Source organism: Lolium rigidum, chromosome 1 (genome assembly GCF_022539505.1).
Source record: "Lolium rigidum isolate FL_2022 chromosome 1, APGP_CSIRO_Lrig_0.1, whole genome shotgun sequence".
In the NCBI taxonomy this organism is placed as follows: domain Eukaryota; kingdom Viridiplantae; phylum Streptophyta; class Magnoliopsida; order Poales; family Poaceae; genus Lolium; species Lolium rigidum.
In genome coordinates, this window is record NC_061508.1 from 63282842 (window position 1) to 63296221 (window position 13380).

Genomic DNA, 13380 nt, shown 5'->3' on the forward strand with positions numbered 1-13380 from the left:
CCTTACCTGGCAACATCGGTAAGAATCCTTTCTTACTTTCATCCATTCTAAACTTCTTTAGAATCTTGTCCAGGTATGTACTCTGTGAAAGCGCTAATAGGCGTTTTGATCTATCTCTATAAATCTTGATGCATAATATGTAAGCTGCTTCACCAAGGTCCTTCATTGAAAAACATTTATTCAAATAACCTTTTACACTGCTTAATATATATCATTCCCAATTAATAATATGTCATCTACATATAATACCAGGAATGCTACAGAGCTCCCACTCACTTTCTTGTAAATACAGGCCTCTCCATGGCACTGTATAAACCCGAAGTCTTTGATCACCTTATAAAAACGTCGGTTCCAACTCCTGGATGCTTGCTTCAGTCCATAAATTGAACACTGAAGTTTGCACACCTTGTCAGCAGTTTTAGGATCGACAAAACCTTTGGGTTGCACCATATACAACTCTTCCTCAATGTCTCCATTAAGGAACGCCGTTTTGACATCCATCTGCCAAATTTCATAATCGAAAAATGCAGCTATTGCTAACAAAATCCTCACAGACTTTAGCTTCGCTACAGGTGAGAAAGTCTCATCGTAGTCAACACCTTGAATTTGTCGGAAACCCTTTGCGTCAAGTCGAGCTTTATAGACAATAACATTACCATCAGCATCTGTTTTTCTCTTGAAGATCCATTTATTCTCGACAGCCTTGCGGCTATCAGGTAAGTCTACCAAAGTCCACACTTTGTTATCATACATGGATCCCATTTCGGATTTCATGGCTTCTTGCCATTTGTTGGAATCTGGGCTCACCATCGCTTCTTCATACGTCGCAGGGTCTTCATCATTGTTGTCCACAATCATGGCATTTAGACAAGGATCATACCAGTCAGGAGTGGCACGTTCCCTTGTCGATCTGCGAGGTTCAGTAACTATCTCGCTCGAAGTTTCATGATCATTATCATTAGCTTCCTCTGTTACTGGTGCAGGCGGCACAGGAACATCTTCCGGTACTGCGCTACTCTGATCAACGAGAGAAGGTTCAGTAACCTCGTCGAGTTCTACTTTTCTTCCAGTCACTTCTTTAGTGAGAAATTCTTTCTCAAGAAAGGTTCCGTTCTTAGCAACAAAGATTTTGCCTTCGGATCTTTGATAGAAAGTATACCCTATAGTTTCCTTAGGGTATCCTATGAAGACGCATTTCTCCGCTTTGGGTTCTAGCTTGTCCGGTTGTAACTTTTTTACATAGGCTTCGCAATCCCAAACTTTAAGGAACGACAGCTTAGGTTTCTTATTAAACCATAATTCGTACGGTATCGTTTCAACGGATTTAGATGGTGCCCTATTTAAAGTGAATGCAGCTGTCTCTAATGCATAACCCCAAAACGATAACGGCAAATCAGTAAGAGATATCATAGAACGAACCATATCTAAGAGAGTTCGATTACGACGTTCGGACACACCATTTCGTTGTGGTGTTCCCGGCGGTGACAACTGTGAAAGTATTCCGCATTTCTTTAAATGCATGCTAAACTCATAACTCAGATATTCACCTCCGCGATCAGATCGCAGAAATTTAATCTTCTTGTTACGTTGATTTTCTACTTCACTTTGGAATTCCTTAAACTTCTCGAAAGTTTCGGATTTATGTTTCATGAAATAGATATACCCATATCTACTCAGATCATCTCGTGAAGGTTAGAACATAACGATAACCACCGCGCGAGGCTACACTCATTGGTCCGCACACATCGGTATGTATGATTTCCAATAAGTCTGTAGCTCGCTCCATAATACCAGAGAATGGAGTCTTAGTCATTTTTCCCATTAGACATGCTTCGCATCTATCAAGTGACTCAAAGTCAAGTGACTCAAGTAATCCATCGGAATGGAGTTTCTTCATGCGTTTCACTCCAATATGACCAAGACGACAGTGCCACATATAAGTAGAATTATCATTCAATTTAATTCGCTTAGCATCAATGTTATGAACATGTGTATCACTACTATCGAGACTTAATAGAAATAAACCATTCTTCTCAGGCGCGTGACCATAAAAGATATTATTCATAAAAATAGAAAAACCATTATTCTGAGACTTGAATGAATAACCGTCTTGCATTAAACAAGATCCAGATATAATGTTCATGCTCAACGCAGGCACTAAATAACAATTATTGAGCTTTAAAACTAATCCCGAAGGTAGATGTAGAGGGAGCGTGCCGACAGCGATCACATCGACCTTGGATCCATTTCCAACGCGCATCGTCACTTCATCCCTCGATAGGCTTCATTTATTCCGTAGTTCCTGTTTCGAGTTACAAATGTGAGCAACCGAACCAGTATCAAATACCCAGGCACTAGAACGAGAACCAGTAAGATAAACATCTATAACATGTATATCAGATATACCTTTCTTCTTCTTGACAAGGCCGCTCTTCAGATCAGCCAAGTACTTGGAGCAATTGCGCTTCCAGTGCCCCTTCTCCTTGCAGTAATAACACTCAGCATCAGGCTTAGGGCCAGCCTTAGGCTTCACAGGAGGCGCGACAGCTTTCTTGCCGCCCTTCTTGAAGTTGCCTTTAGACTTGCTCTGTTTCTTGAAACTGGTGGTCTTGTTGACCATCAACACTTGGTGCTCTTTCTTTATCTCAATCTCAGCAGATTTCAGCATGGTGAAGAGTTCAGGTAACTCTTTGTTCATGTTCTGCATATTGTAGTTCATCAAAAGTTCTTGTAACTAGGTGGCAGTGATTGAAGGACACGATTAATCCCCAGTCTGTTAGGAATCACTATTCCCAAGTCACTGAGTTTCTTCGCATGCCCGGTCATGGCGAGCATGTGCTCACTAACGAAGCTGCCCTCCTCCATCATGCAACTGAAGAAGTGTTTCAATGCTTCATAGCATTCCACGGCCGCATGAGTTTCAAAAATAGCTGTCAGCTCATTGACCAACTCATGTGGATCGTGGTGCTCAAAACGTTTTTGACGATCGGCTTCCAGACTGCATAGGATGGCACACTAAACTTGAGAGTACTGATGTCTACGGGTGCTTCTATTCTTGTAGACAGTGTTGGACCTCCAAGAGCAGAGGTTTGTAGAACAGCAGCAAGTTTCCCTTAAGTGGATCACCCAAGGTTTATCGAACTCAGGGAGGAAGAGGTCAAAGATATCCCTCTCATGCAACCCTGCAACCACAAAGCAAGAAGTCTCTTGTGTCCCCAACACACCTAATAGGTGCACTAGTTCGGCGAAGAGATAGTGAAATACAGGTGGTATGAATAAGTATGAGCAGTGGCAACGGCACCAGAAAAGTGCTTTGCCCAGGACAGTAAACAAGCAGTAGTAACGCAGCAGTAGTAATGCAGTAAAACAGTAAACAAGCAGCGATAGCAGTATTTAGGAACAAGGCCTAGGGATTAGACTTTCACTAGTGGACACTCTCAACTTTGATCACATAACGAGAATAGATAAATGCATACTCTACACTCTCTTGTTGGATGATGAACACCACTAATTGCGTAGGATTACACGAACCCTCAATGCCGGAGTTAACAAGCTCCACAATATTCAATGTTCATATTTAAATAACCTTAGAGTGCATGACAGATCAACACAACTAAACCAAGTACTAACATAGCATGCACACTGTCACCTTCACACTATGTAGGAGGAATAGATCACATCAATACCATCATATCAATAGTTAACTTCATAATCTACAAGAGATCATAATCATAGCCTACGCCAAGTACTAACACGGATGCACACACTGTCACCATTACACCGTGCAGGAGGAATAAACTACTTTAATAACATCACTAGAGTAGCACATGGATAAATTGTGATACAAAACACATTGCAATCATAAAGGGATATAAATAAGCACTTAACTATGCCATTCATAACCGTGAATAAGTATTCTGTGAAATATAGCCTAAGAGACCCACACGGTGCACACACTTGTCACCTTTACACACGTGGGACAAGGAGTCTCCGGAGATCACATAAGTAAAACCCACTTGACTAGCATAATGACATCTAGATTACAAGCATCATCATATGAATCTCAATCATGTAGGGCAGCTCATGAGATTATTGTATTGAAGCACATAGGAGAGAGATTAACCACATAGCTACCGGTACAGCCCACGAGCCTCGATGGAGAACTACTCCCTCCTCATGGGAGACAGCAGCGTTGATGGAGATGGCGGTGGTGTCGATGGAGGAGCCTTCCGGGGGAACTTCCCGGTCCCGGCGGCGTGCCGGAACGAGAGACTCCTGTCCCCCGGATCTTGGCTTCGCGATGGCGGCGGCTCTGGAAGGTTTCTCGTACCGTGGCTTTTCCGTCTCGAGGTTTTAGGTCGAGGGGGCTTAAATAGGCGAAGAGGCGGCGTCAGAAGGTCAACGAGGCGGTGACATGCTAGGGTGGCGCCCCCCCCTAGGCCGCGCCGGGCTATCGTCTGGGGGCCCAGTGGCCCCCCTCTGGCGACTCTCGGGTGTTCTGGAAGCTTCGTGGAAAAATAGGATGCTCGGGCCTTGATTTCGTCCGATTCCGAGAATATTTCCTTACTAGGATTTCTGGAACCAAAAACAGCAGTAAAACAGAACTGGCCCTTCGGCATCTCGTCAATAGGTTAGTTCCGGAAAACGCATAATAATGTCATATAATGTGCATAAAACATGTAGATATCATCAATAATGTGGCATGGAACATAAGAAATTATCGATACGTCGGAGACGTATCAAGCATCCCCAAGCTTAGTTCTCGCTCGTCCCGGCAGGTAAACGATAACAAAGATAATTTCGGAGTGACATGCCATCATAAACTTGATCATACTATTGTAAGCATATGTAATGAATGCAGCGATCAAAACAATGGTAATGACATGAGTAAACAAATGAATCATAAAGCAAAGACTTTTCATGAATAGCACTTCAAGACAAGCATCAATAAGTCTTGCATAAGAGTTAACTCATAAAGCAATAAATCAAAGTAAAGGTATTGAAGCAACACAAAGGAAGATTAAGTTTCAGCGGTTGCTTTCAACTTGTAACATGTATATCTCATGGATATTGTCAATGTAAAGTAATATAATAAGTGCAATATGCAAGTATGTAGGAATCAATGCACGAGCTTCACACAAGTGTTTGCTTCTTGAGATGGAGAGAAATAGGTGAACTGACTCAACATAAAAGTAGAAGAATGGTCCTTCAAAGAGGAAAGCATCGATTGCTATATTTGTGCTAGAGCTTTTATTTTGAAAACATAAAGAGAGCATAAAAGTAAAATTTTGAGAGGTGTTTGTTGTTGTCAACGAATGGTAGTGGGCACTCTAACCCCCTTGCCAGACAAACCTTCAAAGAGCGGCTCCCATGAATTATTTTTATTTTTGGGTGGCACTCCTTCCAACATTTCTTTCACAAACCATGGCTAACCGAATCCTCGGTGCCCGCCAACAATCTCATACCATGAAGGAGTGCCTTTTTATTTTAGTTTTATTATGATGACACTCCTCCCCACCTTTGCTTTCTCAAGCCATGGCTAACCGAATCCTTCGGGTGCCGTCCAACAATCACATACCATGGAGGAGTGTCTATTTAGGTTAATTAGTTTGGGACTCGGGAATCCCATTGCCAGCTCTTTTTGCAAAATTATTGGATAAGCGGATGAAGCCACTAGTCCATTGGTGAAAGTTGCCCAACAAGAATGAAAGATAAACACCACATACTTCCTCATGAGCTATAAAACATTGACACAAATCAGAGGTGATAAATTTTGAATTATTTAAAGGTAGCACTCAAGCAATTTACTTTGGAATGGCGGAGAAATACCATGTAGTAGGTAGGTATGGTGGACACAAATGGCATAGTGGTCGGCTCAAGGATTTTGGATGCATGAGAAGTATTCCCTCTCGATACAAGGCTTAGGCTAGCAAGGTTATTTGAAACAAACACAAGGATGAACCGGTGCAGCAAAACTCACATAAAAGACATATTGTAAACATTATAAGACTCTACACCGTCTTGCTTGTTGTTCAAACTCAATACTAGAAATTATCTAGACTTTAGAGAGACCAATTATGCAAACCAAATTTTAGCAAGCTCTATGTATTTCTTCATTAATAGGTGCAAAGTATATGATGCAAGAGCTTAAACATGAGCACAACAATTTCCAAGTATCAAATTATTCAAGACATTTTATCAATTACTACATGTAGCATTTCCCGTTTCCAACCATATAACAATTAACGAAGCAGTTTCAACCTTCGCCATGAACATTAAAAGCTAAGAACACATGTGTTCATATGAACCAGCGGAGCGTGTATCTCTCCCACACAAGCATTTATTCAAACAAAAACAAAAAACAAAAACAAACAGATGCTCCAAGTAAAGTACATATGATGTGACCGAATAAAAATATAGTTTCAGGGGAGGAACCTGATAATGTTGTCGATGAAGAAGGGGATGCCTTGGGCATCCCCAAGCTTAGATGCTTGAGTCTTCTTTAAATATGCAGGGATGAACCATGGGGGCATCCCCAAGCTTAGACTCTTCACTCTTCTTGATCATAGTATATCATCCTCCTCTCTTGACCCTTGAAAACTTCCTCCACACCAAACTCGAAACAACTCATTAGAGGGTTAGTGCATAATCAAAAATTCACATATTCAGAGGTGACACAATCATTCTTAACACTTCTGGACATTGCACAAAGCTACTGGAAGTTAATCGAACAAATAAATCCATCCAACATAGCAAAAGAAGCAATGCGAAATAAAAGGCAGAATCTGTCAAAACGAACGAGTCCGTAAAGACGAATTTTATTGAGGCACCAGACTTGCTCAAATGAAAATTCTCAAATTGAATGAAAGTTGCGTACATATCTGAGGATCACTCACGTAAATTGGCATAATTGTTTGAGTTACCTACAGAGAATTAGTCCCAGATTCGTGACAGCAAGAAATCTGTTTCTGCGCAGTAATCCAAATCTAGTATTGTAATATCCCAGTATCTGGGGTTACAAAAATAGAGGAAACAGATGTGTGCATTGCATTCATGCATAGAAAATCCGAGGAATTTTCGCGCTTTTGCTTAAACCCATCAAAGTGATCGAGGTTTCTCTTACATCGATGGAATTGAGTTAGTAATCGACGTGAGTGCGATAAACATCGAGATGACCTTTGTAAATTCATGTGTTTTAGGGGAACAATTTGAATTCAAATTTAAATATGAAAGGTAGAAATTCAAATAAGAATTTGAATTGGAACTTTAAATCTAAACAAGTATATAAACATAATATGTAATAGTAAACACATTTAATAATTCCAATTGAATAAATAATTCAAACTTTATTACAAATAGCATTATTCAATAAATTACAAGTTAGAAAAGAAATAGAAAATTATAAAAGAGAATCAAATCCTAAACTAAATCTTGAAGATTGCTATCTTCGGCATTTCTTGATTATCTTCAAGCACCTGCAAAACAAACACAAACAGAAAAGGAAATGGTAACGCCATGTGTCAAGGTTAAACAAAGAATAAAATGAGATATTTGTGGTCGTACTGATCCTCAAGGGGAGACGTACTAGATCACAACCAGCAGCCATACATGCTAGCAGCTTACTCACAGAATGCATGGTCGTGCTGTCGACCAAAGGGCAACACCAGGCGACCATATAAAAGTAGCTTCTTGCCGACCAAGCACTGCCTAAGCAACTCTCATTCATCTCGGCACCTCAACCAAGCAAAGCACCGCAAGAACACCACTCTGCTGTGTTTTGGAGATCCTTGAAACCAACCTAGTAAAAATTCCAGTAGATCCCAACCAAGAACCAAAAGCAATCGAAGCAGAAGAACTGGTTATGGGAGGCTAGATGGAGCAAGGTATAACATCAAACAATCATAGATCACCAGCATCTATTTTCCATGTGCAACATAGCATATAGTTCATATCACCTGAATAGATCACAAGGATCTATTCCAGCTCATATTTGCATCTGGAAAATCAATACAAGCACAACCGCTAGATCAATCTACAAGACTAGATCACAGCCGTGGCACGCATGACGTGCTTAGCCACTGAGCTGAGCTAAAACTGTCAAGTTAGTCACCACCAAGTACTCAAGGTATTTAATGGAGGTTTCTATTAAGAACTGAACCACTCAACCATAGGAAATCATCACTGTCAGAGTACCACTCTATTTCAGCAAGCTCTGGATAAAAGCTTAGGCCTACACTAAACTTGGCATGACCAACATGTTAACTAGTTGATATTTTATACAACTTGATCATGCATGTTTAAATTCACCAACAAGCCATCAAATAAATTTCGTATTTGAGTGCCACAACACATTCTTCTTGTATAACATGTAAACCCAATAAGAATTAAGCACAAACATAACTGAATACCTACAGTTAACTAAAATTGTCAAACTCCAGTTGCATCAATAATAACAATACCACCAGCCATATATGCCAGAGATGAATAATCATCCAAATGGAGGCCTTATAATAAACACTAGTCATTTACTAAATGTAGAAGAGTTTGTCTATTTCTTTAACAACACATCACACCATATTATCACTACAAGACATTTAAGTCAGGGATGATTAACTCATCCAAGTTAAGGCATTGGATCAAGCACAAGGCATGGATCAACTGGATCATTGCTTTCCCACGGAAGCCAGCACTTGTGCATATACAAACAGACTAAAACAAAATTATTTAGTTAACAAGCTATATGAAATTACTTAGAATCGAGTAACCACTTTCAGACCAACCAAGTAATACCAAGTACCTTCACTACTAAATATGTTGTTGTGCAGTTGCCAACCAGCACAGGGAAACATATTATTACCCAGATTACACAATTGGTGGCTAGGAATTATTTCTATAGCTTAAGTAAACGAACCAAGTCCATGCGGTTCGGTAATCAACAAGATTAAATAGTGCCTCACACATTAACATAGAACATTATTCAGAATAAAGAGGGGAGAAGAAGTAGCTCACAATGAGTGCAGTAGAGAGAAGTAGCGAGGTAGGTGACACCGGGGTTGTGTCCGCGGCACCGTCCAGCCGGCGTCGAGGATGAAGTAGTCACCGCATTACAACACCATCACCAGCATCACAACACCATGCCACCACCAACAACATCACCACACCACCACCAGAACGCCATCGCAGCAACCAACACCATATCACCACCAGTACACAGCCATAGTTGCATAGCGCAATTAGCAGGGGTGGTCAGGACTTCCAACAAGGACGACCAAGGGCTCGAGGAGGTAGTCGAGATAGACAAGAAGCTCGAGCCGACACCGGAGATGGGCGAAGGTACCAGGAGCGGTCCACATCGACCAACGCCATGAGCGGTGATGACAAATCAAAGGGGGGAATAGGGGGTCGATGCGGGGCTGTAGAGCATCACAGCAGCAGGAGGCTGGCGGAGGAGGACGTGCCAAAGATCAGCCGACCTGCGGCGGCGCTGGAGTTAGCCGGCGACGACTAAACTGACCAGCGACCGCTAGGGTTCCAGGTTGGGGGCGACAGTGAGGAACCACGAAAATCAAATCAAACAGGGGGAGATTGTAGATCACGTCGAGGTGAGCAAAAATCCCACCTCGCCGGCGTCGGAGTCGGCCGGTAGCGACCGAGAGCAGGCGGTGAAGCAGCAGCGTCGCGGAGGTCGGGAGCGCGGGCGACAGGGGCGTCGCGTCGAGGGAGAGTGGAGGAGTAGAAAGGGGAGAGGGTGGCGAAGCCTCGGTGCCGGGCGGCGGTGCCGGAAACAAACAGCGTCCGGCCGAAGTGGCGCCCGCGTCAGCAGCAATTGGGGGCGCTCGGGTGCTCGCGTACGGGAGAAGACAGGAGAAAAGGAGAGAGACGAGAGAGTGAGAGAGATGGGTCACGGTGGGAATTTGACCACAGCCAAATCTGGATCGGTTTGGTCCACTTAGACCAGCCCAAGAAATCATTTTGCCTATTTTTATTTATTTTTTTTAAAAAATACTAATATAGATTTGATAAATTAAAAGGATAAAATAATCCCATCACACCATTTCTACTTGATAATAAGAAACTCCTAAAAATAGAAAACTAAAATATTTACTAGTTCCAAACATATATATATATACGTATAGGAAGTTTAATTTATTATATATATATATATATGTATATATAAAATTTCTTAAGTCCTAAATTATTACGGCTTAAATTCTAAAATGTATTTTTCCTCAATTAATTTAATACATAAAATCAAGTACAACTAAGTGCTAAACTAGGAACTTAATTCCTAACTTCTAACTAATATGTATGAATCACATTTCTATTACTGTTCCTAATCTTGTTAAATTTGTGATTTCATGAATTATCTACTTAATATAAGACCTAAAAACATATAAAGATGTTAACTACGTTGATAATATTTTTCCAAATGTTCCATGATTTTTAATAAATAATTAAATATATGTTCATAATATTTTAAGATTTATAAACCTAAGAAAAATCTTAAACTATTTCCTTTACTTAAACCTAAAAGGATATTGATAGTGATTGCATTATCCTAAACAAGTAATTCTATCATCCTTAATAAACAAATCAAAATCATGATCATATTCTACTTATAAACCCTGCCAAGCAAATGAAATGCTTGTCCATGACTTATTAGAATTATACAAGTTCCTTTGTTGCCAATAAGGTAGTCATTTCATGCACTCATGTTAAGTTAGCCTTATATGATCATTTAAGAATAAACCTTAACTCTTTAATTTCATGTCATCAAACCTAATTCCACCATGTATTAAACCCTAATTCCATAATTTCAAATGTAGCTTAGTTTGCTTTCAACTCTAAAACCTTAGGAGCTTATAAAACTTAATGATATGAACTTAACCTTACTTATAGATACATATATGCAACAAATAAATGCATACACCTGTTCTACTAGAGTAGTACAAGTTCCACCTACAAATGGAGTTGACATTTCATCTCTTTCTAAACTCTTGGTAATCAAATGCCAATAAATAATAGTGAACTCTAATGATTAACTCATGACACCACCTTGATCACCATGCTTTGATATAATATCATATGGTTAACCATAGTAATAACCATATGTAGGAATTTACTTTGTGATCCATCTAATACTTACTCCAGAAACTAATTGGAACCATAGAAAACCATCGAACCCCACAAACCCAATTATCATACTTGTTCTTTATTAAAGGACATGTTCTTCAAAAGTTATTCTTTTGAAGAATATAACAAGTAATCATTAACCATGCCATATAGTACTAAAAATGACAACTGTTCTTTACATATTAACATTATGCTAATTATCATTCCTTGTGTGCTCAATTGATTACTATGCTTTATTATATAACTTGTACATGATATCAAGTAATCAAACCTTAATAAGAACCTTGCTTGCGAACCATCTCTAAAAGTGCAACACACCCTAAACAAATCCTTACAACTCACTAATCCTAAATCATCGGGGTTAGGTCACGCTTAGAGCGATTGCATCTCATACTTATGCATTGTTGCATCCTTGCCAATCTTTTAAACATCGTCCTTACCGAACGATGATGCTATTCAGAATTTGGAGTTATTGCGTATCGAAGACCTTGCCTGCATAATCTTGCAGTCAAGAAAGGCAAGTTCATCACTTGCTCATGTCATTTGAGTATTTCTATCAAATTACTTGCAAAGTACTATGGTTATCACTATTGCATAAAAACCAAAACCACTACTTTCATAACTATGAATATGACTATGTGGTGGGCAATGGAACCATGGATTGTGTTGATATGGTGGAGGTTCCATTGCAAGGGTTTATATCCATCTAGGATTAAACAACAAATGTCGCCAGTGATTCTTGTGCCGTAATACCCGTGTTAACCATAAGATCTGGAATGGGACGGACTAGTCAATCGTATTTCCACCTCTTGTACATCAACGGATGCGCTTACCGTAGCAGCTTGTATCCGGCGGAACAACCTGGAGGGTGGGGATCCCACTCTAATTCCCCACGGTAAAGCATTGCTTGCCGTAGCGGCTTGTGTCTTGCGGAACAACCGGAGGGTGGGGATCCCACTCTAATTCCCCACGGTAATGCGGTCTATGATGGGTTGCAGCTACCGGCGTAGGAGTGTATGGTAGAGCCCAGCACTGTCGTCGTGGTCGGGGTCCACCCTGAAATTACGGGAATAATGGGACCGGCGTGGACCCAGGGTCGGGGCATGCAACAACGGGTGGGTGTGCGAGGTAGCGGAGGAATATGATTGGCTATGACCTTACTCCTGGCCTCACACCATAGGAAGTGTGGACGAGCTCGCGGCTCGGTTGGCACCAAGGTTAAGATCTCTTATGGGTAAAGCAACACACCTCTGCAGAGTGTAAAGAACCGTGACTTGTCACTCCCTGTTCCGGGATATGGAACTGCGAACGCGGCCGGAAAGGAGCTCCATGAAGTTCTAGTAAACCGGTGAAGGCCGACGGACATAGTTCTTCCGAATAAATGCAACCTTTTGAAGAAATGGTTATGAAAACCTGCATTGGTATTAGACTTTCCGGTCTAATGCCGTAGCTAGTGCATTAAACACCTCTTTCCTATAATGAACTTGTTGAGTACGCTCGTACTCATCCCACTCTTAAATCCCCGCTTAGGTATGGAGGCATCAAAGGAGGATCTACAAGTGCAACTCAAAGGCCGAGGAGTCAACAACTACTTCACGAGACAGGACCCTCGTCGGAGGAGTTAGATACCACATCCAACAAGGGGAAAACCTAGTTCAGCCATAGAAGGGAACTAGCTTCCTCAACCTAACTCCTATTTAGCTAGAGTCTATTCTTAGCCTCTGTAGTTAGTGTAATACTCTACAAATAGAGTTCGTGATAAGATTAGACTACGAGTCGTTCTTCTGGAGTTTATTTGCGGTTTTACCTCATTGTAAAGTAGGAGGCTGTGATGATCTTATGTAACAGAGTCGATGTTGTAATTCTATAGACATACCTTGGACCCGCATATGTTTCTGTTGTACCACTCTGAGCGATATAATACTAGTGGAACGGTGTTTCATTGGTGTTATATCAGACTTGCATACTACACCATGCAGTGGTATGCCGGGTCACCACAAGTATGAACCTTACTATCAAAGACTTTACTTGGCACAACAATGCAACAAAATTAAGATAAGTAGAGGTTGCTACAGTAGTAACAACTTCCAAGACACAAATACAAAATAAAAGTACTGTAGCAAAATAAACACATGGGTTATCTCCCAAGAAGTTCTTTCTTTATAGCCATTAAGATGGGCTCAGCAGTTTTAATGATGCACTCACAAGAGATAGTATTTGAAGCAAAAGAGAGCATCAAGAGGCAAA